Source organism: Triticum aestivum, chromosome 3B (assembly GCF_018294505.1).
Source record: "Triticum aestivum cultivar Chinese Spring chromosome 3B, IWGSC CS RefSeq v2.1, whole genome shotgun sequence".
Classification (NCBI taxonomy): Eukaryota; Viridiplantae; Streptophyta; class Magnoliopsida; order Poales; family Poaceae; genus Triticum; species Triticum aestivum.
In genome coordinates, this window is record NC_057801.1 from 86804683 (window position 1) to 86827479 (window position 22797).

The 22797-nt window shown below is 46.0% G+C and overlaps 1 pseudogene; it reads right to left on the reverse strand.

Moving 5' to 3' along the window:
• Positions 1-206: 206 nt before the first annotated feature.
• Positions 207-22797, reverse strand: part of LOC123067350 (LEAF RUST 10 DISEASE-RESISTANCE LOCUS RECEPTOR-LIKE PROTEIN KINASE-like 2.4) — a 67319-nt pseudogene continuing 44728 nt past the window's right edge.

A 22797-nucleotide genomic window follows, 5' to 3' on the forward strand; every position in this document is an offset into this window, starting at 1 on the left:
CTCGTCGGAATAAATTGTATCCTTCTGTGGTCCATAACTTAGGATGCTATCATGCGGCTACTCTTCAGTCTAATTCATGCATACATGGAATATATTCTACTAAAAGTACAATGTTGGATTCAATTTCTGAATGTATAGTAGTAAAGGCCACCTTCTCACAGTGTTGGAAATGAATGTAGGTTCTTTGATGCACAAGTTCTATCTGCTCAAAGAGTTGGCTATTGTTGTAGGATTTTTTAATTCGCAAGGCTGATCTCTTCAGGTTTGGTAGAACTCGAACATTGTACATCCAAATTGTGAGTTGAGCTTTCACTATAATGAGAGATAAGCGCGTAGTCAAGTTACTATTGCACAAAATAATCACATAGGGAAACAAAGGAACAAAGATATGGGAGAAATATCTTACAGTAGTTCACAGAAGTTCTGCTTTGGCGGCATGTCCAGATCATCTAACCTTCTCTCAAACATTTCTAGAACTATTGTTATAGTTGGTCGATACATAGGTAACACTTATATACACCACAAGCCTATTATGATCATCTTTCTCGCGATCTCCTCAATTTCTCTTGTAACATCACATGCTTGTAATCCCTCATCTTGTGCAAAGTGGTCATAAATCCAATCTGGAAAATACTTTTCACTGGATTTTGCAACAATTGATTTTACGTTTCTCCTACCTCCAACCATCTCCAGCAGCATCATTCCATAACTATAAACATCTGACTTTGTTGAAACCACCCCAAAGGTTCGAGAGTGAACTTCTCGGGCGATAAATCCAATTGTTCCTCTAGCTCCAATCATTGAAAGCTTGCTCTTCTTTGTATGACACAATTTAGCTAGACCAAAATCAGCAATCTTTGGGTTAAAATCTTTGTCTAGAAGGATATTTTGGGGCTTGATATCGAAATGGACGATGCGTGTATTACAACTATGGTGCAAGTATTCGAGGCCACGAGCAATCCCAATTGCTATCGCATAAAGCCTCTCCCACCCTAAAATTTCTTTGGGGTGCTCTGAATAAATGTACTTATCCAACGAAACCGTTGGGCATGTACTCATATATAAGAGCTCGCTTTGATCCATCCAAGCAAAACCCAAATAAGCTAACAACATTAACATGAGAGGTCCTGCCAATGCTCATAACCTCATTCACAAACTCGTCCCCATTTCCTTTGCAGTCATGCAAGAATTTCACGACCACCAGACGTCCATCATGTTGTCTTCCTTTGAAAACCACACCATAACCACCTTTCCCAAGCTGATTGTTGTGAGAAGAAGTTATCTTCATTACCTCTGAGTATGTGTATCTTGTTGGAGCTAGTGATCTAACACTATCATGGCCTCGCAATTCTTTTCAGTGTTGCTGCTAGTCTTCTTGCAAAGGAGAAACCATAGTCGTTTCCCCTTTCTATGCCATATCAGCACACAAAGACATGCCAATAGAAATGTTGCAGCTGCTGATGTCATACCTGAGATGGAAGCAGATGCTATTTCCTTTTGTAAAACAGAAGTTTTAACACTATGATTTCTAGACCACCAGTAGTTTAAATTTCTCCGTCCACCAGAGTAGATGGTGGCAAAACTAGCAACAGACTAATTGCCATAAATTGACCAGTCTTGTTATTAATCACAAACTTAGATTGTTTGTTTCAGATTTGAGATTGTTTTTTCTAAACCCAGGCGCACAACATATGGACTGAGCTGTCCAATACTGCTTTGATGTGTGCTACTCAACTAAATTACTACATGGAACTTTCTCTTTTCTATTTCTCTCAAATGAAAAAACATATGGGCTTCAGACTTTGCAGATCAACAAAATTTCAGAACTACAATGTGTGAAAAAAGTTTCAGATTCTTTTGGTCCGTAAAAAATATACGAAATCAGATTTTTTTTCAGAAATATTATTTCTACTATATATGATGTACGAAAAAGTCCAAAGTTTTTCCACACATTGTAGTTTTAATATTTCGTTGACCTGCAAACTTCGAAATTCATATGTTGTTTCATTTGAGAGAAACAAAAAAAAGGAAAAGTTCACGCATGGATTGAAAAGCAACAAATAGATGGTTGGATAAGGGGGTACAGTGTGCCTGAGTATAGTCACATCCTTCTCTTCACATTTTTCTTTTAGGATCAATTTTCAGTGATTACAGACATGATAAATCTTGATAAATGTTTAAGTTCCTATTTTATCATAGAGAATCACTATTAGTGAACTACTTATATTCAAATTGTTACATATGAAAAGATGGCAAAACATTTACCATGCCTATTACCATAATCTTCTTCCCTCTCTTCTCGCTACCTGGAATATAATGTAACAATTATGAGTAGTAACAATGTTTTTCCAAAAGAAAGAGATAAGCATCGTATATGAATACCCAATATTCTGCCGATGAAATTTACAAAAAAAAAATCATTGCAAGATAGTGAAAAACAATAGAACATGGGCTTTCTTTTGACTTAGCAACTATGTCGCTCAAATACAGGTTTAACAAAAAATATACTTTAATTAGCCAATATAAGAGATTGCATAAACTGTGAATTATAATGATGTGTTCAATGACGTTGCAATGAACGGTACATCTCAGTCCACATTTTTCTGCAAATATCCGCGGTACCAGCATGATCCAGGGTGCACCAAAACAAAAGAGTACTTAGGGTACAGAACTGTACTGATCGCGCTAGTTAGTACTCCCTCCGTAAACTAATATAAAAGCGTTTAGAATACTAAAGTAGTGATCTAAGCACTCTTATATTAGCTTACAGAGGAAGTACTATATTTTAGTACGCAGCGTAGTAATTAGCAGGTAGACGCATGATATGTTCCCTTCTCCTGTAAACCTCCTCTATACTAGAACTTACTTATTTTAAGATAAAGAAAAGAACTTACTTATCTTGCCAAAATTGAACTAAACCGATGCATCGTTTTTGCACAGGTCAAACTCACTGTCACTATTATACGTGCGAAGCTTACCGCAGATGTTGGACGGAGACACGTGGTCTGTGCAGTGCCACTCGAAGATATCGTTGGTCTTATTAATCAGGCAAAGCCCTCCACTCTCCTCGCACGCCTTGCAGTCACCCACCATGTACTCCAGAAGAAACCCGCCCTGCATCAGCCACCCGTAGTCCTTCCCGGAAGCGCCCTCGTACCCCAGCACCGACATCATGGACACCCTGCAGCCCACTGGCACCGGACTCCGATGGTCGTTGGGCTTGTACGCTCCGGCAAGCCATGGGCGTGTTTGGTTGCCTGCATTAGGCCTAGCCTGGCCCGCGCGGAAAGAATTTGTCCCGTTTGGTTTTCTGCGTTCACTGTGCGGCCCGCATCGCATGAAACTTAAAGCACGTCCAGGCCAGACCCAGGGGAAATGCACGAATCAGCAGTATCTCGCGAGCCTGGCTCGGGCGAGGCAGTGGAGGGAGACGCGCTTCTCCCCTCGTGCGGGCAGGGGAGATGGCGCGAGCTCGCCCGTGTCGTCAAAAAATCGGTGGGAGGATTTCGGCTCACCTCCCGCCGAGTCCACCCCAATTTAGCCCCTCGCACACCGCCCCAACTCCCGCCAACATTCTTCCTCCGTTCGAGCTTTCCCGCCGGCGCGCATCGGCACCGACAATATGGTTGGTTGCTATGCTGCAGTTGCAATTTGTGGTAGGGCTAGATGTTCAAGCATGTGGTAGGCTAGATTAGTAGTAGAGTTTGAAGTTGAACCTTGTGCTTGTGTTGAATCATGCTTAGATCTGTGATTTGTAGCTATTGGTGGTCCATTTGTAGAATATTGTTTGTTGTAGATGTATGTTCCTGCTCATAGATTGTCCGGTATGCTAAGTATGATAGTGATGAAGCATGTGCTTGCTATGATAGTGATGTACATGTATGCTCCTGCTTTCATGGATTGTCCGGTATGTTGTGTGATATGCTCACTGTCAATGCGTGCTACGATTGTAGGACATGACCATGCAGACGCAAGATCTTAGTCAGGCCCTTGTCGTGTCCGACAGCCAGTTTGCTCCATCCTTTGTCGAGGACTCGCAGCCTATGTCTGAGATGGCACTTGATTCAGAGGTGTTCGAGTCTGATTCCCTCTATGTGCCAGTAGTGCTCGTTGAGCCAACTCCTGCTGCTGCCGCTGCAATCAAGCTAGCAGTAGCAAAGGCAAAGAAGGATGGTAGGTCGAACAACATGAAGTGGCAGCCGTTCATGTCCACGTTTGTTCTGAACAAGATGTGTGAGCTCATCTCTAGTGGAGTTAGGACTGACAAGGGCTTCAAGGAGGTGCACTTGAACACTGTTGCGAAGCAGGTGTTCGAGTTCCGTGGGCAAGAGGTGTCTGCCACCCAGGTGTACAACCACATGAGGACGTGGAGAATTCGATGGATCCAAGTGTCCAAGCTGAGAGACCTTAGCGTCGCCTCATGGGATGAGAACACTTGCTCCATAGTTCTGGAGGCAGAGCACTATGCCGTCCATGTCGCGGTTAGCTCACAACCCTCTTCCTTTTCATACTGTCCACCATTGCCTACTCCTAATCGCAACTAAGAACACTTGTGTTTCATTCTTAGCACACCCCAAGGGACGCTGAGTTCCTAAACACACCCATCCAGAACTACAGCCAGATGCAACACATCTTGTCCTTCGGTCTAGCAACTGGGAAGCATGCCATGGGCTCGGGTGAGCCTCTTGGTTCTCCCATGCCAGACTTCCCTGGGACACCGGACGTCGAGGTCCGTGATGGCCCTAACAAGCCCGCTATGAAGCCCTTCGACAAGCCATTTGACCCCGTCCATGATAGGAAGAGGAAGAGAGGAGGCCTGATGGAGGAGGAGATCAATGTCTTTTGCAGCATGACTGAGGCAGTGAAGGAGGTGGCAACAGCCATCAGGGAGTGCAAGCCCCTCGACGTCCATCCTGACATGTATGGCGCTGGCATGACCCAGGGTGGCTTCAGCATTGAGGCTCTCATGGCAGCTCTCAACCACCTGCTTGACAACAAGGCCCGAGGTGTTGGGTTCGTTGCCATGGCCGATGCTCACAGGGTGATGTTTCTCAGGAGCTTGCTGGGCAAGCACTACTACTAGAGTAGTGCTGCTTGTGAGCGTGCATGATCCCCGACAGCGATGGCGGTGGCGACGACGACGACTATGACGATGACGACGTACATTTTGTGTAGCTGGGGCTCAAAAACTATTTGATGATTTGTATATTTTGGTGAGGTGGTATATACTAACCCCTCACGCTGATGGTGAACTTGCGGTGGTAGGACGACACCCTCTTTTGGATGTGGTGGTAGGTTAACACCAAGGTAGTGCTAGGTAGAACTTGCTATGCCGTATGATCATGCATGCTTTACTTCTCTTCTGCTCCATTGTTGTTAGTGTGCTACTTTGCTTGCTACTTGTGCTACATTGATTTGCTGCTTCAACTCTTGCTCTTGTGCATTGCTAGGGCAAGTGGTATGATGTGTTCATCGGTGAGGTTCCAGGGGTTTATAGTTCATGGAAAGAAGCCAATGCACAAGTGGCATCGTATAGCAACAACAACTATAGAGGGTTCATGATTAGGCAGGCAGTAGAACAAGCTTACTCCGCCTGGGAGTGAAAGCACAGAGGTAGCAGTGTTGACAGTGCCAAGGCTGGAGCTGTCAAAGTGGAAGCTGCTAAGGTGGATCGTCAGTTTGGGCTGAAGCTGAAGAACTTCATCATCTTTGCCTAGTTTGTCACCATTGCTGTGTTGTGGCATTGGTGTGCTAGGTGTGATCATTGTGGGTAAGCTCACCAACTAGGATACAAGGTAAGCACAACATGTACACCGTATGCAACCAAACTCCATGTTCATGTGCCGCTGGGCCAATGCAACCAACCAAACAAAGTGCACTTGCGTATTACCTAATGCAGGGACACTAGATGCAGGCAACCAAATAAGTTGCATATGGCGTATTAGGGCCTATTTTTGCTCAACCAGGCTGGGTTGAGAAGTTTACGCGATGCAGGCACTATAGCAAACGGCAACCAAACACGCCCCATGTGAATGAGTTGGACGTCGGCAAGGTGAATCCATCCAAGCAGTTGACAGGCGCCCACGCAGGTGGTGGCGGCTGTGACCGGAGCTTGGTGCATTTGTTGAGGAAGAATAGCTCTTGGTTGGTCGCGCTAATGCGGAAGGGCGTGAGGCCAAGGTCGGAGGAGGCATTAATGTTGACCTCAGTGTCACAAATGCAGTAGTAGGAGATGTCGATGTTGATGACCTGGAATGAGTTGTCTTTGCTGGAGGTACGCCCTGCCATCTACGCACCTGACATGGAAAGCGCTGCAACCGCACTCTGGTGGGTGTGTGCCGTTGAGCCAGAAGGGGTACGCAATGCGCAGGTCCCCGCACACCGCCGACTTGCAGGATGACAGATTTTTGGCACTAGCACACTACTAAGGAAAACCTTATATACAGAATCTTACCAGCAGCGCGCCTCAAAAATAGGCGCTACTGCTATTTAGTAGTAGCGCGCTGGTGAAAAATAACTCTGCTACTAATATTGTCATGATGTAGCCACCAGCCAAGGAATAGTAGTAGCGCCTATTATGTATATGCGCTACTGCTATGGGAATTTAGCTCTAGCGCGTTATCCTAACAAGCGCTACTGTTAAACATGACCTACCTAATCTAACCGGCCGCCCCCACCCTCCCTTTCCACTCTCACTCCCCCCCCCCCCACGCACCCCGGCTATAACGCCCAGGATGCGGCTATATCTCCCACGTGTTGAGGCACGACTTTGAGGCATAACCGCATTATGGTTTTGTCGGAAGAAGGGTCATCTTCACACAATCCCATGTACAAGAACAAGGATAGATAAATAGCTGGCTTACAATCGCCACTTCACACAATGAACAAATAATTCATACATCATTCAGACACTAGTAGAAAAAGGACCTAATATGAGACACATTAGTGCCGTTTTGATTTTGAGCCGGCACTAATGTGTCCTTTAGTGCCGGTTCCAATGGCTAGCCGGCCGTTCTCGTTAGTACCGGTTCGTGGCGAACCTTTAGCACCGGTTCATGCCACGATCCGGTACTAAAGAGAGTGGTGGTAGGGTGTTGTCAGTCTGGGGCCCCTCCAGCACCTTTAGTACCGGTTTGTGGCACGAACCGGTACTAAAGGTCGACGTACATAAACCCTTCGTCCACCCGAGCCACTCTGTTCTTCCCCTTTTCCCCTCTCCTCTCTGTTCTTCCCCTCTTCCTCTCAAGCTCCTCACAAATTTTGCCCAAAATTTGTCAAGATTTGAAGGCCCCCATCCATTCAAATGATTACAAAGGTTAGCAACTTTGTCCTTTCAACTCTCATTGCTAGATTAGCTCTTGCAATGCTTTGTATAGTGATTAATTTGGGAGGAATTATATTTGCTAGTATTTTATTTATATGCAATTTGAGGTCAAAAATAACACTTAGTTTGCATATGTAGGTGTGGTTTACTTAGTGCCTTCTAAATCTCCATCGTAACCATTGTCGAACGCCCGCACCGTCCCGTCGCCGGCACCACCTTGTGGTGAGGCTCTTGTTCATGAATGTTTTACACATTACCAAATTGATGTTTGTGTGATTTGGATATATAGTTACTCGTATAATTATCTTACCCATACGTTGTTTGTTATACATAGTGCCATGGTTTTGATATCCGTCCCCGTCGGCCCTCGTCCTTGTTATGATTCGGATGTGGTATATTCTCTTTTAAAAATAGTTGTTGCATTTCGTGTTTATGACAAATTATGCCCATCAAGTTGACATAGATATTTTTCTCTAGGAGGTATGTGAACCGGAAATTCCAACCGACCCTATTGTCGAGAGGTTAAATTTAGTTGAAAGAGAAAACGAGTATTTGAAAGAAAAATTGAAAAGAATTGAGGGGGAGAAGATCGAATTAGAGTTGCATGTTGCCGATGTCGTCGATGACCACAAGATGAAGATGAAGAAAATGAGGTTGAAGATTAGAAAGATTAGAAAATATGCCATTGATAGTGTGGCTTGGTATCATTATGTTGTTGGATCAATTGTTACCTTAGTTGCGATCTTCATCGCATTTGTTGTTGCATTTACATTCTTTAGCTAGAGAGTTATTTGTATGTTGCATTTAATTTAGTGTTGTATATGAACTTTATGTATGAACTTGTATTAATTTGGTCTATTCGGTGTTGTGTAATGAAGATGAGCCGACAATGGATGTATGATGACCGATGCTCTCCCGAGTTCATTAATGGCGTGCATACTTTTCTACGGGCCTCTGAGGCAAACAAGCGAGCGTATGGTTTTATGCCTTGTCCATGTGCTGGCTGTAAGAATGGTCACAGTTACTCTACGTCAAAAACCATTCACGTCCACCTATTTAAGTCTGGTTTCATGCCCCACTATAATGTTTGGACCAAGCACGGAGAAATAGGGGTTATGATGGAAGACAATGAAGAAGAAGAGGACGACGACGGCTATCCTGGCCATGGGTTCCCTGAATACGATGATACAACAATAGGGGAAGAAGCTGAGCCGGCAATGCGGGAAGAAGCTGAAGAAGAGGCATCAGATGAGCCCGCTGATGTTCTAGGTCGGGCCATTGCCAATGCAAAGAGAAACTGCGCAAGTGATCTGGAGAGGACGAAGTTGAAGCGCAAGTTATAGGATCACAAGAAATTTTTGTACCCGAATTGCGAAGCTGACAAAAAAAGTTGGGCACCACACTTGAATTGCTGCAATGGAAGGCAGAGAATGGTGTATCTGACAAGGAATTTGGAAAGTTGCTGGTAATGATAAAGAATATGCTTCCAAAGGACAACGAATTGCCTGAGAGTACGTATGAAGCAAAGAAGGTTGTCTGCCCTCTAGGGTTAGAGGTGCAAAAGATACATGCATGCCCTAATGACTGCATCCTCTACCGCGGTGAGTACGAGGATTTGAACGCTTGCCCGGTATGCGGTGCATTGCGTTATAAGATCAGTCGCGATGACCCTGGTGATGTCGAGGGCGAGCGCCCCAGGAAGAAGATTCCTGCCAAGGTGATGTGGTATGCTCCTATAATACCACGGTTGAAACATTTGTTCCAAAACAAAGAGCATGCGAAGGCGATGCGGTGGCACGTAGAAGACCGTAAGAAAGACGAAAAGTTGAGAGTACCCGCTGACTATTCACAGTGGAGAAAAATCGAGAGAAAGTACTGGGAGGAGTTTGCATGTGACCCAAGGAACGTATGGTTTGGTCTAAGCGCAGATGGCATTAATCCTTTTGGAGAGGAGAGCAGCAACCATAGCACGTGGCCTGTGACTCTATGTTTGTATAACCTTCCTCCTTGGTTGTGCATGAAGCGGAAGTTCATTATGATGCCAGTGCTCATCCAAGGCCCTAAGCAACCCGGCAACGACATTGATGTGTACCTAAGGCCATTAGTTGAAGAACTATTACAACTGTGGAATGGAACAGGTGTACGTGCGTGGGATGAGCACGGATAGGAAGAATTTGACCTAAAGACATTGTTGTTCGTGACCATCAATGATTGGCCTGCTCTCAGTAACCTTTCAGGACAGACAAACAAGGGATACCGCGGATGCACGCACTGTTTGGATGATACCGACAGTATATATTTGGATAGTTGTAGGAAGAATGTGTACCTGGGACATCGTCGATTTCTTCCGACAAGGCATCCCGTAAGAAAGAAAGGCAAGCATTTCAAAGGTGAGGCAGATCACCGGACGAAGCCTCGCCGCCGTACTGGTGCTGATGTACATGATATGGTCAAGGATTTGAAGGTAATCTTTGGAAAGAGTCCTGGCGGACAACCTGTTCCGAAGGACGCTGACGGACGCGCACCCATGTGGAAGAAGAAATCTATATTTTGGGACCTTCCATATTGGAAAGACCTAGAGGTCCGCTCCACAATCGACGTGATGCACGTGACGAAGAATCTTTGCGTGATCCTGCTTGGCTTTTTGGGCGTGTATGGGAAGACAAAAGATACACCAGAGGCACAGGAGGACCAGCAACTTATGCACGGAAAAGACGGCATACATCAGGGTCAGGCCAGCTACGCTCTTACCAAAGAAGAGAAGGAAATCTTCTTCGAATGCCTGCTCAGCATGAAGGTACCGTCTGGCTTCTCGTCGAATATAAAGGGAATAATAAATATGGCAGAGAAAAAGTTCCAGAACCTAAAGTCTCATGATTGCCACGTGATTATGACGCAACTCCTTCTGGTTGCATTGAGGGGGCTTGTACCGGAAAATGTTCGATTAGCCATTGTGAAGCTATGTGCATTCCTCAATGCAATCTCTCAGAAGGTAATCGATCCAAAAATCATACCAAGGTTACAAAACGATTTGGTGCAATGTCTTCTCAGTTTCGAGTTGGTGTTCCCACCATCCTTCTTCAACATCATGACGCACGTCCTAGTTCACCTTTGCGAAGAGATTAACGTTTTGGGTCCTGTATTTCTACACAATATGTTCCCCCTTGAAAGGTTCATGGGAGTCTTGAAGAAATATGTTCATAACCGTGCTAGGCCAGAAGGAAGCATCTCGAAGGGCCATGAAAATGAGGAGGTCATTGAGTTTTGTATTGACTTTATTCCTGACCTTAAGCCGATTAGTGTTCCTGAATCGCGGCATAAGGGCAGACTGGAAGGAAAAGGCACGCTAGGAGGGCATCAAATAATATGTATGGACGGGCATTCTCTCACTGAAGCACACTACACAGTTCTACAGAATTCTGCCTTGGTGGCTCCATATATGGAGGAACACAAGAATTTTCTACAGTCCAAACACCCGGAGAAGTCTGACGACTGGATTACACGCGAACAAGCGAGGACTTTTGCCAGTTGGTTGCAGAAACGTGCCCTCAATGATGGCGATATTCAAAATGACTTGTACTCGTTGTCCCAGTTACCATCTTCGAATATAATGACTTTCAAAGGGTACCAGATAAATGGGAATACATTTTACACGATCGCCCAAGATAAGAAGAGCACCAACCAAAACAGTGGTGTCCGCTTTGATGCAATAACCAACACGGGAAAGGAAACATATTATGGTTACATAGAGGACATATGGGAACTTAACTATGGAGGTGATTTGAAGGTCCCTTTGTTTCGGTGCAAATGGGTCAATATGACACGAGGCGGGGTAACGGAAGACCCGCAGTACGGAATGACACAGTGGATCTCAACAATCTTGCGTATGCAGACGAACCATTCGTCCTAGCCAATGATGTGGCGCAGGTTTTTTATGTGAAAGACATGTCTACCAAGCCAAGAAAAAGAAAAGATAAGGAAGCGAATGGATCATACGACGAGCCAAAGCACCACATAGTTCTTTCAGGAAAAAGAAACATCGTGGGATTGGATGACAAGACAGACATGTCAGAAGATTATGAAAAGTTTGATGAAATTGCTCCATTCACAGTGAATATTCACCCGAGCATCCAGTTAAATGATGAAGATTTTCCATGGCTACGGCGCAAAGGGACACACGCGAAGAAAAGGTTTCACACCCAAAGATCTGGGATGTGAACGGCTTCACTATCATCACTTTCTTCTGTGTTTCACACCCAGGAGGGAATGTCTGTAATAGTTAGGGTAGTTATGTGTTTTGGCATTTGAAACGCGAAGAAATTTTATGTGCAAACAAATTCTTTTCATGCATTTACTGATTTTTTCCAGCTAAATGACCCTGAAATTGAAAAGCATTTCAAATGAACTCAGAAAAGGTTGAAAGTTGGCATGGTATCATAATTTCATACAAATAGCGTTTGCAAAAAAGTAGAGAGGGTTACGGTAAAAACTGGATGCACTTCGTGTACAAAATGGACAATCTCTTTCGAAGTATCAGTGTTTCCGACGAAAACTCAACTGTTACAAAGGCATTTCATTATTTAAATAACCTAAGCATTACCAAATTGAATATAATGATAAAACACACTAATATTAAACATAAGAAAAAAGAATCACTGAAAAACTTTTTTCAAAGTTAAGTTATTCACAAACTAGTGATTCACACAAATTTCAAATAATTCATAATTTAAACTATTCAAATTTGAAAACTACCGGCACTAACAGAAAGTTTGTAATTTTTTGTACCTAAAGCAAAAATATTCACAAAGAAACTCTAAATACAGCAAAAAAACAACTCAAAAATAAATAAAACAAAAATAAATAAAGCAAAAAATTAAGAAAATAAAAAAGCCCGCCTACTGGGCCAAAGCGGCCTGCATACGACTAGGAACACAACTTTTTGTTGGGACAGGATGCAGGCCCGCAAAGGCCCAGTAGGCCCACTAGGCAGAAGAGGACAGGTAGACCAGTAGGCCTGCTTAGAAGAGGAGCTTGAGAGAGCTACCGCACTGGGGCTTATAAACCAGTGCGGTAGCCCCTCGGCTAGCGAGGTGGGACTAAACTTGCGCACCGCCTGGAGCCAGCGCACCCCCTTTAGTACCGGGTCGTGGCTCCAGCTCCAACCGGTACTAAAGGTCTGTTTTGGCCAGGCCAAGCGGCAGGAAGCGCACCCCCTTTAGTACCGGGTCGTGGCTCCAACCGGTACTAAAGACCCCCCCCCCCTTTAGTACCGGTTGGAGCCACAACCCGGTACTAAAGGGGGTGCGCTTCCCGCCGCTTGGCCTGGCCAAAACAGACCTTTAGTACCGGTTGGTGGCTCCAACCGGTACTAAAGGTCCATCCTATATATACACCAGTTGAAAAAAAATTCACTTTCCCTCTGTTTCTTCCCTCTGTTTCCTCCCTCCAACTCGCCGCCCTGCCCCGATCGACGCCGCCCCCGCCCCTCGTCGCCGCCTCCGACCGTCCCCGCCCCTCGTCGCCGCCCCCGTCGACGTCGTCGCCCCGGCCGCCACCATCCCCGTCGTCCCCGTCGCCACGCCCCGCCCCGCCCCGTCGTCGCCGCCACATCCCGTCGCCCCGTCGTCGCCGCCCCGTCCCGTCGGCCCGTCGTCGCCTCGCGGGTGAGCTCGCCCCGGCCGCCATGTCCACACACACACACACTACACTACACACACACACACACACACACACACACACACACACACTACACACGCACACACACACACACACTACACACACACACACACTAGTTTGTTTGTTATAAATTTTTCTGTTTTTTAGTTATAGAAATGTTAGAAATTATTCTGTTTTTTAGTTATAGAAATATTTATAGAAATGTTAGCAATTTTTCTGTTTTTTAGTAATATAAATATTAGAAATGTTAGTTATATAGAAATGTTATAAATTTTTCTGTTTTTTAGTTATAGAAATATTTATAGAAATGTTAGCAATTTTTCTGGTTTTTAGTTATATAAATATTAGAATTGTTATAGAAATGTTAGTTATATAATAAGGAAATTTTATAATTAGTTTTAGTTAGATGAATTAGATTAATGTCAAATTGTTAGAATTTGCATATATATAGAATTTTAGTTATCACAATCCAACCATTTAAAAAAATGTTACTTTTTGCAGGCATATAGTATTTGTTCTTGACAATATGCCCGGCCCGCATCCTCGCCGTCGACCCGTTCGCGACGACGTCCTGCTTTAGAGGACCCATGTCCGGGACTGGGCTCCGCCGGGCTGGCACTGGGAGGTGCTACCTGGAGGGGCGCGCCGCTTGGTGAGGAACACGACCTCGGGTCCCATCGTCGATCCTGATCTTCTTTGGTGGCGTTCGCGTGGACCACATTCAGTGTAGAGGCAGTCGGCCCCGCCGTAGGTGGTGCGTCACCGTGTCAGGGAGGAAGATGAGCACGTCCATCGCTACATGGCTGCTATTGACGATGTCAGGTTCTCCACTACTTGGCGGGTTCATTGGGCAGATGACCGGAGATATGATCCTATGATGGTTCCTTCTCTTTGGGTGTGCACCGCCCGCGCCCCAGGAACCGCGAGTGGATCCCTAGATTCTTCCGTAGTACTCGATCTTTATTAGGTACCTAGCCAGTGATGTATTCGATATATAATATTCGAAACAATGTATTTGAGATTATATATATTAAGACGATGATGTATTCGAGATTATATATTCGAGACAATGTATTTGAGATTCAGTTTTTCCTTATTGATTAATTGCATCCATGCATTGTAATTTGAATACTAAATTGTTTTATATTTCTTCTGTATTAGTAAAGTAAAAGCTATGGCGGACAATACCGGCAGAGAAAGAGAAGAGGAATTGTTCGACATCATACGCAGCCCTCACAGGCTAGATGATCTGAATGAAGCAGATGACGGCTCCCAATATCTGAACAATACCGGAGTGGGTGATGAAAAGATATTCGATCTCGACGACTGAGCTGATGAAGTCATGAACTATGATTATGATTATGATGACACACACAATGTTTGTGATGACACAGACAATGCTGATCTTCAAATAACAAAGACTACCGGCGAGGTATATTTATATAAGCATGCATCATGGTGATCATCACATGTTTTTTTGATTGAAGATATATTAACGAATCGGTCTTTCTTCTTTCAGCCCTCCGGATCGAGCAAATCTGCTTCTACAGATAGCAAGACAAAGCGAGGCCCGGGCAGATTGTTGAAGGATGGTGTAAAGTACCACATCGAATCCACCAAACTTAGTGGCGAACCCCTCACCCCTAAGAACGTTGCGGACAAGTGGACTCGTCAGTGCGGAGTTCTTGTGAAGGACAAACTCCCGATCTCCATTCAAGAATGGAAAGAGCCAAAGACTAAATGTCCATGTGTTACTTGGGTCGACGACAGAGCCAAAAAAGACCTTTCGAAATCTCTGATGGAACATTTAACCCTACCAGATCATTTCACTGAAGCAGATGTGGAGAAAGTCAAGGCCGCTGCTCTTAAGAAGATGGCAATTGCATTCAACACCCACAAGAAAACTGTATGGGCCAACTACCTTGCTAATGAAAGGAAGACTCCAGATTTCACGGGAACACTAGAGAAGCAAAGAGAACACTGGGACGATTTCGTGACCTTCAAGGATTCAGAATTATCTAAGGAACAGTCCATGAAAAACAAGGCAAATGCCGAAAAAAAGACGCAGTTCCATAGGCTGGGTCCAGGTGGCTATGCAGTGGGATTGCCTAAGTGGGATAAGTATGAGCAAGAGATGGAGGATGCAGGGGTCACTCCGGTTACTAGGAACTGGCCCCCCGGGTGCAGAACTTGGTTCTATGCGCATGGGGGGCGTTGGACCCGAAGACAGGCGAAGTTTCACGGAAGGCAAATCTAAAAGAAGCCGAACAAAAGATAATTGATGCAATAGAAGAAGCTCGAAGGGGGGTGTTCACGCCCAACAAAGAGAACGACGAGCTTACGCGCGCCCTAGGAAATCCTGAACACCCGGGAAGAACACGAGGCAAGGGCGTTATTCCCTGGTATGAGGGCTTTTCAGAATGGAACGAGGACTACATGACCCGTGCAAGAAGGAAGCTGGAGGAGGAGAAGAAAAGGAAGCTGGAGGAGGAGCAGAGGAAGCAGGACGCAGAACGCCTTCAAGGCCTAGAAGCAAGGCACGCAGACCTGGCACTCAATTCCAGCAGCAGCAGCAGCAGCAGATCGACTCACTTAGCCAGGAAAGGGGGTCTCAGCAGCGGCAGCAGCAAGCGGATGATCGTCCAGCATTGGATAGCACCATCCCATCCATGCCGAGAAGCAGCGTTGGTTCTGTCCCGGGCGACACACTGCTGGATACATACCCTATGGATGACATCATAGAGAACACTAACTGTGAGCTACACTCCAAAATGAAGAACATATCCATGAAGGTGGAGGACGGCGTTGCTTTTCCAGTTACCCCCGAAGCAACCTTCCATTGCATCCCGATTCAAGAGGGCTATGCTTGTGTCATGGTTGATGAAGTGGTGGACCCATATTCGGGGCTACAGCTTGACATTCCTGGAGGTGAAGACGAGCGCACACTGGGAGAGGCCATACATCGTATCATCCTATGGAGAAAGGGTTGCATCATCTTTCGAAGTCCACTGACACCGCGTCGTCTGCTGACTCCTCCTCGAAGTCCGCCACCGAGTCAACAGACTCCCGCTCCTCCAAGTCCACGAACGCATGAGGCAACTCCTCCTCGAAGTCTGCCACCTCCTCCAAGTCCCCGAACACGTGAGCTGACTCCTTCAGTTTCAAGTCTGGCACAGCGCCATGCCACTTCTCCGGTTTCAAGTCCGGCATCGTGTCAGGCCACTTCTCCTGGTCCAACTCAGGCACGTCAGCCGTCTCCGTCGTCTCAGCAATCGCAGAAGAGACATGCCGCAGCTTTGGTGCGTAGCAGTACGAGTCGAGGTAGTTTAGGAAGTATAGGCGGAGACAAGCGATATAAATATGGTCCAAGCCTCGCTCCTCTTCCTCAGAGGCCTTACGACATGACTAAGGAGCAAAACGCAGCCATAGTGCAAGCCCAAGTGGACGCCCATTTTGGACCGAAACCGGCACCGCCGCCAAAGCAGAAAGTACCTGAGAAAGTAATTGACCACTTCATTCATATTGCTAGAGAACCAGCTCCCAAGCCTGTTGACTCGGACTATGAGCGCCAAATCAGGAAACTACATCGAGAACGGCTAAAGAAGGAAGCGAGCTCGAGCTCGAGCCAACAAGCAGCTGGCAAAAAATGCGGGAAAACCATTCCCCAGTTGGGAGAACATGCGGCGCAAGCGACCCCCCCCCTCCCCCCGCTTGTTGTGCCAAGAACACATGAGAGGAGTACGCGCGCCAAATATTATTGTGGGCAAACCGTTAGCATTCCCCAGCATGGCGATGTGGTAATAACGGAGGATCATATAATGCAGGCTCAAATGCTCAATCTCTCTGTTGGACAATTCCTCGAAATCGAGCCCATGTCTCCGCTTAGAGAATCGGAAATAGCATGGAAATATGTCCGGGGCCAACCTTTGGCCCATCCAGACAAGGTCAAGGACCTCCCAACGAGAATGTATCAGTTGCATCAATGGTACATGAACATTACCAAGATTTCCAATCGAGAGTCCCTCATGGTGAACGTCAAGCATGAGCATTATTACCATGAGAAAGCTCTGGCCATTGAGTATCCAGAACTATTTCAGTTATACAATCAAGACGCACTCGACAAGTCTATCGTCAGTTGCTATTGTCTGTAAGTGATTTATTTCTGTAATTTAAGTCTCAAGCTAGTTATGTAGTTATAATTTTGATCAATCATTACATGTAATTATCCTCACTATATTCTTTTTCTGTGGTATTATATGCAGGATGAAGATGTATGAAATGAAAAAATCTGGACGCTATGGCGTTGGGTTCATTGACCCAAATACCATTAATGAGGACATATGGCAGATTAAATGTTATCAAGATGATGTAGAGGAAAGCATGCTAGAGTTCTTGAAGCGCCTCAATAGCAATGAAGATATACTACTTCCTTACAACTTCCCGTGAGTCACACTGTCTTGTACTACAAATTATGTTTTTGCTTACTAGCTAGCTAGATGTTAATAATTAAGTGTATACGGTTTACGGTAGTTGATTAATTTTATCCACATGCCCGCTTAATTAAGACATGCAAACGTGTGCGCATGCAGTTGGCATTGGGTCTTGTTAGACATTAAAGTTGAGGAAGGAAAAGTTGAATTACTGGACTCACTAACTAAAGCAGATAAAGACTTCACCATCGTGAAGGGGATAGTCAACAGGTAATTTCAATCATTATTAACTATATCTCGGCCTATTATTAGTTCGTCATTTCCTGATATGAACTATTTAATAACCCCTTTAATAATTTTCTTTGCCGGCGGGCAGGGCATGGGCAAAGTTCATCAAGGTGACTCCGGGCAAGTGGGCAAAAAGGTTGTTTTAGCATCGACCAAAGGTAAGTAATTAAGTAGTACTAGCTAGCTACCATCTCTTTAATTCTTGTTTCAATATCATTAATTAATTATCATGCTTGATCAATCATTATCTGATTCGATTCTATTCTCGTAAAGGCCCTGAAGCAGGCGCCGGGGTATAATCTGTGTGCATTCTACGTTTGCGAGAACATTCGCATGATGACGTCCGAAAGGAGCAGATCTGATAGACAAGACTGGGTATGTTTGTCAGAACACTATTCACACCATTATCGATATCTAGTCACACAACTAACACACATGCATATTGATCTCATTCTGAATAGTTCAGAGAGGTGCGGGATAAGCTCCTACCATCGGACCGCATAGTAGCACTTCAAGAGGAAATAGCCGGATTTTTTCTCGACCAGGTCATAGATCCCAAAGGAGAATACTATTACCCGCTATCGCCCCCATGAACCACTTGTCATCATGCTCTGGAGGCACCAAAGGCAACATATGTAGGCGAAATTGTATATGTATATACATATGTGTATGTGTGAATAATTAATGGTGTTGGTTGTGAGACATTCGATGATATATATATATATGCGGTTCTACGTACGAGAAAATCTATTTATATATATGCATAACGTGTACAATTTGTAGTATCGTGAAATACCAGCAAACAAAAAAAATTGAATGGAAAATAAAGCCAAACCCCCCCCCAAAACATTTAGTACTGGTTGGTGTTACCAACCGGTACTAATGTCCTACGCGCACACGGGTCTGGCTCGTGCCACGTGGTGTCACTTTAGCGCCGGTTCGTGACGAACCGGTACTAAAGGGGGGGGGCTTTAGTCCCCACTCTTTAGTACCGGTTGGCAAACCGGCACTAAAGGCCGGTTCTGCACTAGTGAGAGTACACACATAGTCCGGCTACGGACAAATCAAAATGAAAAGAAGATAACCCCAAATGCTAGATCCTCGATCGTCCCAACTGGGCTCCACTACTGATCATCAAGAAATGAAACATAGTAACGACCAAGGTCCTCGTCGAACTCCCACTTGAGTTCGATAGCATCACCAGCACTGGTATTATCTGCACCTGCAACTATTTTGGTAGTATCTGTGAGCCACAAGGACTTAGCAATTTCAAAACCCGCGAGATCAAGACTATTTAAGCTTATGGGTAGGATAAGGTAATGAGGTGGAGTTGCAGCAAGCGCTAAGCAAATATGGTGGCTAACATACGCAATGAGAGTAAGAAGAGAAGCTACGCAATAGTCGTGAAGCTAGAAGTGATCAAGAAGTGATCCTGAAACTACTTTCGTTCAAACATAACCCAAACCGTGTTCACTTCCCGGGATCCGCCGAGGAGATTCCATCACGGCTACACACGCAGTTGATGCGTTTTAATTAAGTCAAGTGTCAAGTTCTCTACAATCGAATATTAACAAATTCCCCTCTGCCACATAACCGCGGGCATGACTCTTGAAAGTTTATACCCTGTAGGGGTGTCCCAACTTATCCCATCACAAGCTCTCACGATCAACGAAGGATATTCCTTCTCCCGGAAAGACCCGACCAGTCTCGGAATCCCGGTTACAAGACATTTCGACAATGGTAAAACAAGACCAGCAAGACCACCCGATTGTGCCGACAAATCCTGATAGGAGCTGCACATATCTCGTTCTCAGGGCACACCGGATGGGACAAGCTACGAGTAAAACCATCCCTCAAGTTTCCCTAAGGTGGCCCTGCAGGCTGCCCAGTTCGGACCAACACTTAGAGAAGCACTGGCCCGGGGGGGTTAAAATAAAGATGACCCTCAGGCTCACGAAAACCCAAGGGAAAGGCAATAGGTTGTTAGGCAAATGTAAAACCAAGGTTGGGCCTTGCTGGAGGAGTTTTATTCAAAGGAAACTGTCAAGGGGTTCCCATAAACCCAACCGCATAAGGAACGCGAAATCAAGGAACATAACACCGGTATGACGGAAACTAGGGCGGCAAGAGTGGAACAAAACACCAGGCATAAGGCCAAGCCTTCCACCCTTTACCAGGTATATAGATGCATTAATTGAAATAAGAGATACTGTGATATCCCAACATAAACATGTTCCAACATGGAGCAATCTTCAACTTCACCTGCAACTAGCAATGCTATAAGAGGGGCTGAGCGAAAGCGGTAACTTAGCCAAACAACGATTTGCTAGGAAGGTGGGTTAGAGGCTTGACATGGCAATATGGGAGGCATGATATAACAAGTGGTAGGTGGCATGACATAGCGATATAACGAACAACTAGCAAGCAAAGATAGAAGTGATATCGAGGGTAATGGTCATCTTGCCTGAAATCCTGATAGGAAGAAGAATGAGTCCATGAAGTAGATGAACCAGCATAGTCGAACGAATCCTCACAATCACAATGTAACTGAAACTATCAAGGAGAAGCGCACCGGAAAGAAGCAAACATCATGGTAAACAACAATCACATAAGCATGGCATGACGCACAATCAAGTATGATGCATGTCCGGTTTAATGAGGCATGGCATGGCAAAGTGCACAAACAATACTACAAGTTAAGTGGAGCTCAATATGCAACGAGTTGTATATTGACAAAACACCACATTCGAGTTATTTAGTTCGCTCTCGTTTAGGTACACAACAATATTAATAAATTGTTAAACATGGAAAGAGGTGAAACATAAGTAAACTAACTATTTAGGCAAGTTTAAATGAGGCCGGAAACAACAAACAACAATTCCGGAAAATCCTCATGTCCATAATTTGAATTAGCTCTTGTTCTGCCCTAAAACATATTTTAATGTTGTTAAGCAGTAAAACAAAGTGCACCAAGTTAGTCTATGCATTTTTTACCCCATTTACATATAAAGTTTATTAAATTCAGAGTTACGGTTAATTAGTTATGAAATAAATCATTTTAACATGGCATTTATGCAAAACTAAACGAACAGCAAGTTTAAACATTTTAAACATGGATGAAAGTTGCATACTATGAAACTAGATGAAAAACAAAGCATCTTTCATATATAGATCATTTCAAACCAATGCACGGTTGTGGAGTTATTATATGCATGATGTGCAAGGACTTTTCCATAAAACCGCAGTCTCTGGATAATTAGCAAATTCGCAGAACAGAAAAAAACATGACACGGGCCGAATCTGGAGCACTCCTGGGCTGAACAGAGAGGAGGGGCTGTGTGGGGAGCTCACCCACGGGCTTCAGGGGTTCGGTGGAGAGGGAGGCTGGAAGGGGGCGCTGGGCCTTGGCATTTGTCCATGCTGGCGCTGGAATGGGTCAACGAGGTGGCAGCTCTGGTTGTCTCGTTCGCTCGAACTGGACGAGGTAGAGGCGTGGCTCTCGCCGGGAAGAAGCAGGACGGCGGCAGGTGGACGGAGCGGTGGGCGAGAAACGACAGCGCGGGGAGGCGCCTGGGTTCAGACCCGGCAAGGGTAGGCGGGACAAGGCGGGCGCTCGTTGGATCCGCCGTCGTCCCCGCGTGCTTCACATGCAGAAACAGGGGAGGCATCTCCCATCGATGGTCATTGTGGCTAGCTGCAGCAAAGATAGAGAGATCAGTCGACAGAGACGTGAGCGAGAGAACAGCAGAGGAGGACCGAAGGAAGGAGAGGCAGGGTCGGCGACCTGCGGGGCTCCGGCGAGGTTGGGGAGGTCCGGCGTGCGAGGAACAACGCAGAGAAGGAAGGCTGGGCACGGATCCATGGCGCGAGGCAGGGGAGGTGCGGGCGAGGTTCTCGTCGAGGCGCTGGCATGATGCAGAGGAAGCAGACGTGAAGGCCGACGACAGGGGAGGCACGCACCCTGGCGGTGGAGGCCCTAGCCGGATGGCGGGTGACGAACTTGAGGCGCTCAGGCGCCATGGCTGCTCCAACTCCCTGCAGCAACCAGAGAGAGATGAGAGACCGGAGGGAGAGAGAGACAGAAGGAGAAGTGGTGGCGTAAGGGTGCGGTGGTGCTCATCTTGCTAGCTGAAGGTTCGTATGCCGGCGGCAGATGGGAACGGCGACTTGGTGGTGCCAGGAGACGATGTCGAGCGCTCCTGCTCGGGCACTAGCGTGGAGGGGGAATGCGGGGCCGCGAGCAGAAGAGCTATGGATCTCGTGGATCAAGGGAAGGAGGCTGGTTCGGTGGATCAGGCAGGGGAGATCCCGAGGGGGATTTGGCGGAGTGGCGGTGGTGAGGGACAAACCTCCTCGAATTTAGGGTTTGGTCTGATTTGGTTAGGGGTTGCTCTATATATAAGGAAAAGAGGGAGTTTGGATCATCCGATCGAAATCGGATGGCCCGGGATAAATAGGTTAGGAGAGTCAAAGAAGAAACCGAAGATATTTTAGGGATGTTAGGGGATGATCCGGACCCATTGATAACGACAGAGCGGGTCGGGTTCGGGACAACTGTCGAACGCGTGCGAGGGGTCTGAGTAAAGTGTAGAGAGGGTAAAACGGACAGTCAAGAGGGAATCGAAAACCCAGTTGAACTCGGATCGGTCAACGAAGGCAAGGGGAGAACGCGACAACTACGAACAGATGCAAGCTTTATGAAAACGTGCAGATGCAATGCGCATGATGCTATGAGATGAGATGCATGACATGAACAAAATGTAAAACAAAAGACAAAAATCCAACCACACATGAAATAACACAACACATAGCCGGAAATGGAAAGAGTTGGAGTTACAATTATGGAAAATTACATCCGGGGTGTTACACCGGCCCCGTCGTCGCCGCCACCGCCGCTCCTGCCGCCGTCGTCGCCGACGTCCTGCACCTCCTCCACTGAGGTATCCCCTCATTCCCTCCTCCCTCCTCCCTCCTCCTCCTCATCCTCCGCTCTCCTTCCTCCTCCCTACCGCGCCCCTCCCTCCTCCTCCGGCCACCCCCTCCTCCCTCCTCCTCCGGCCAAGCCCTCCGCCGACAGCC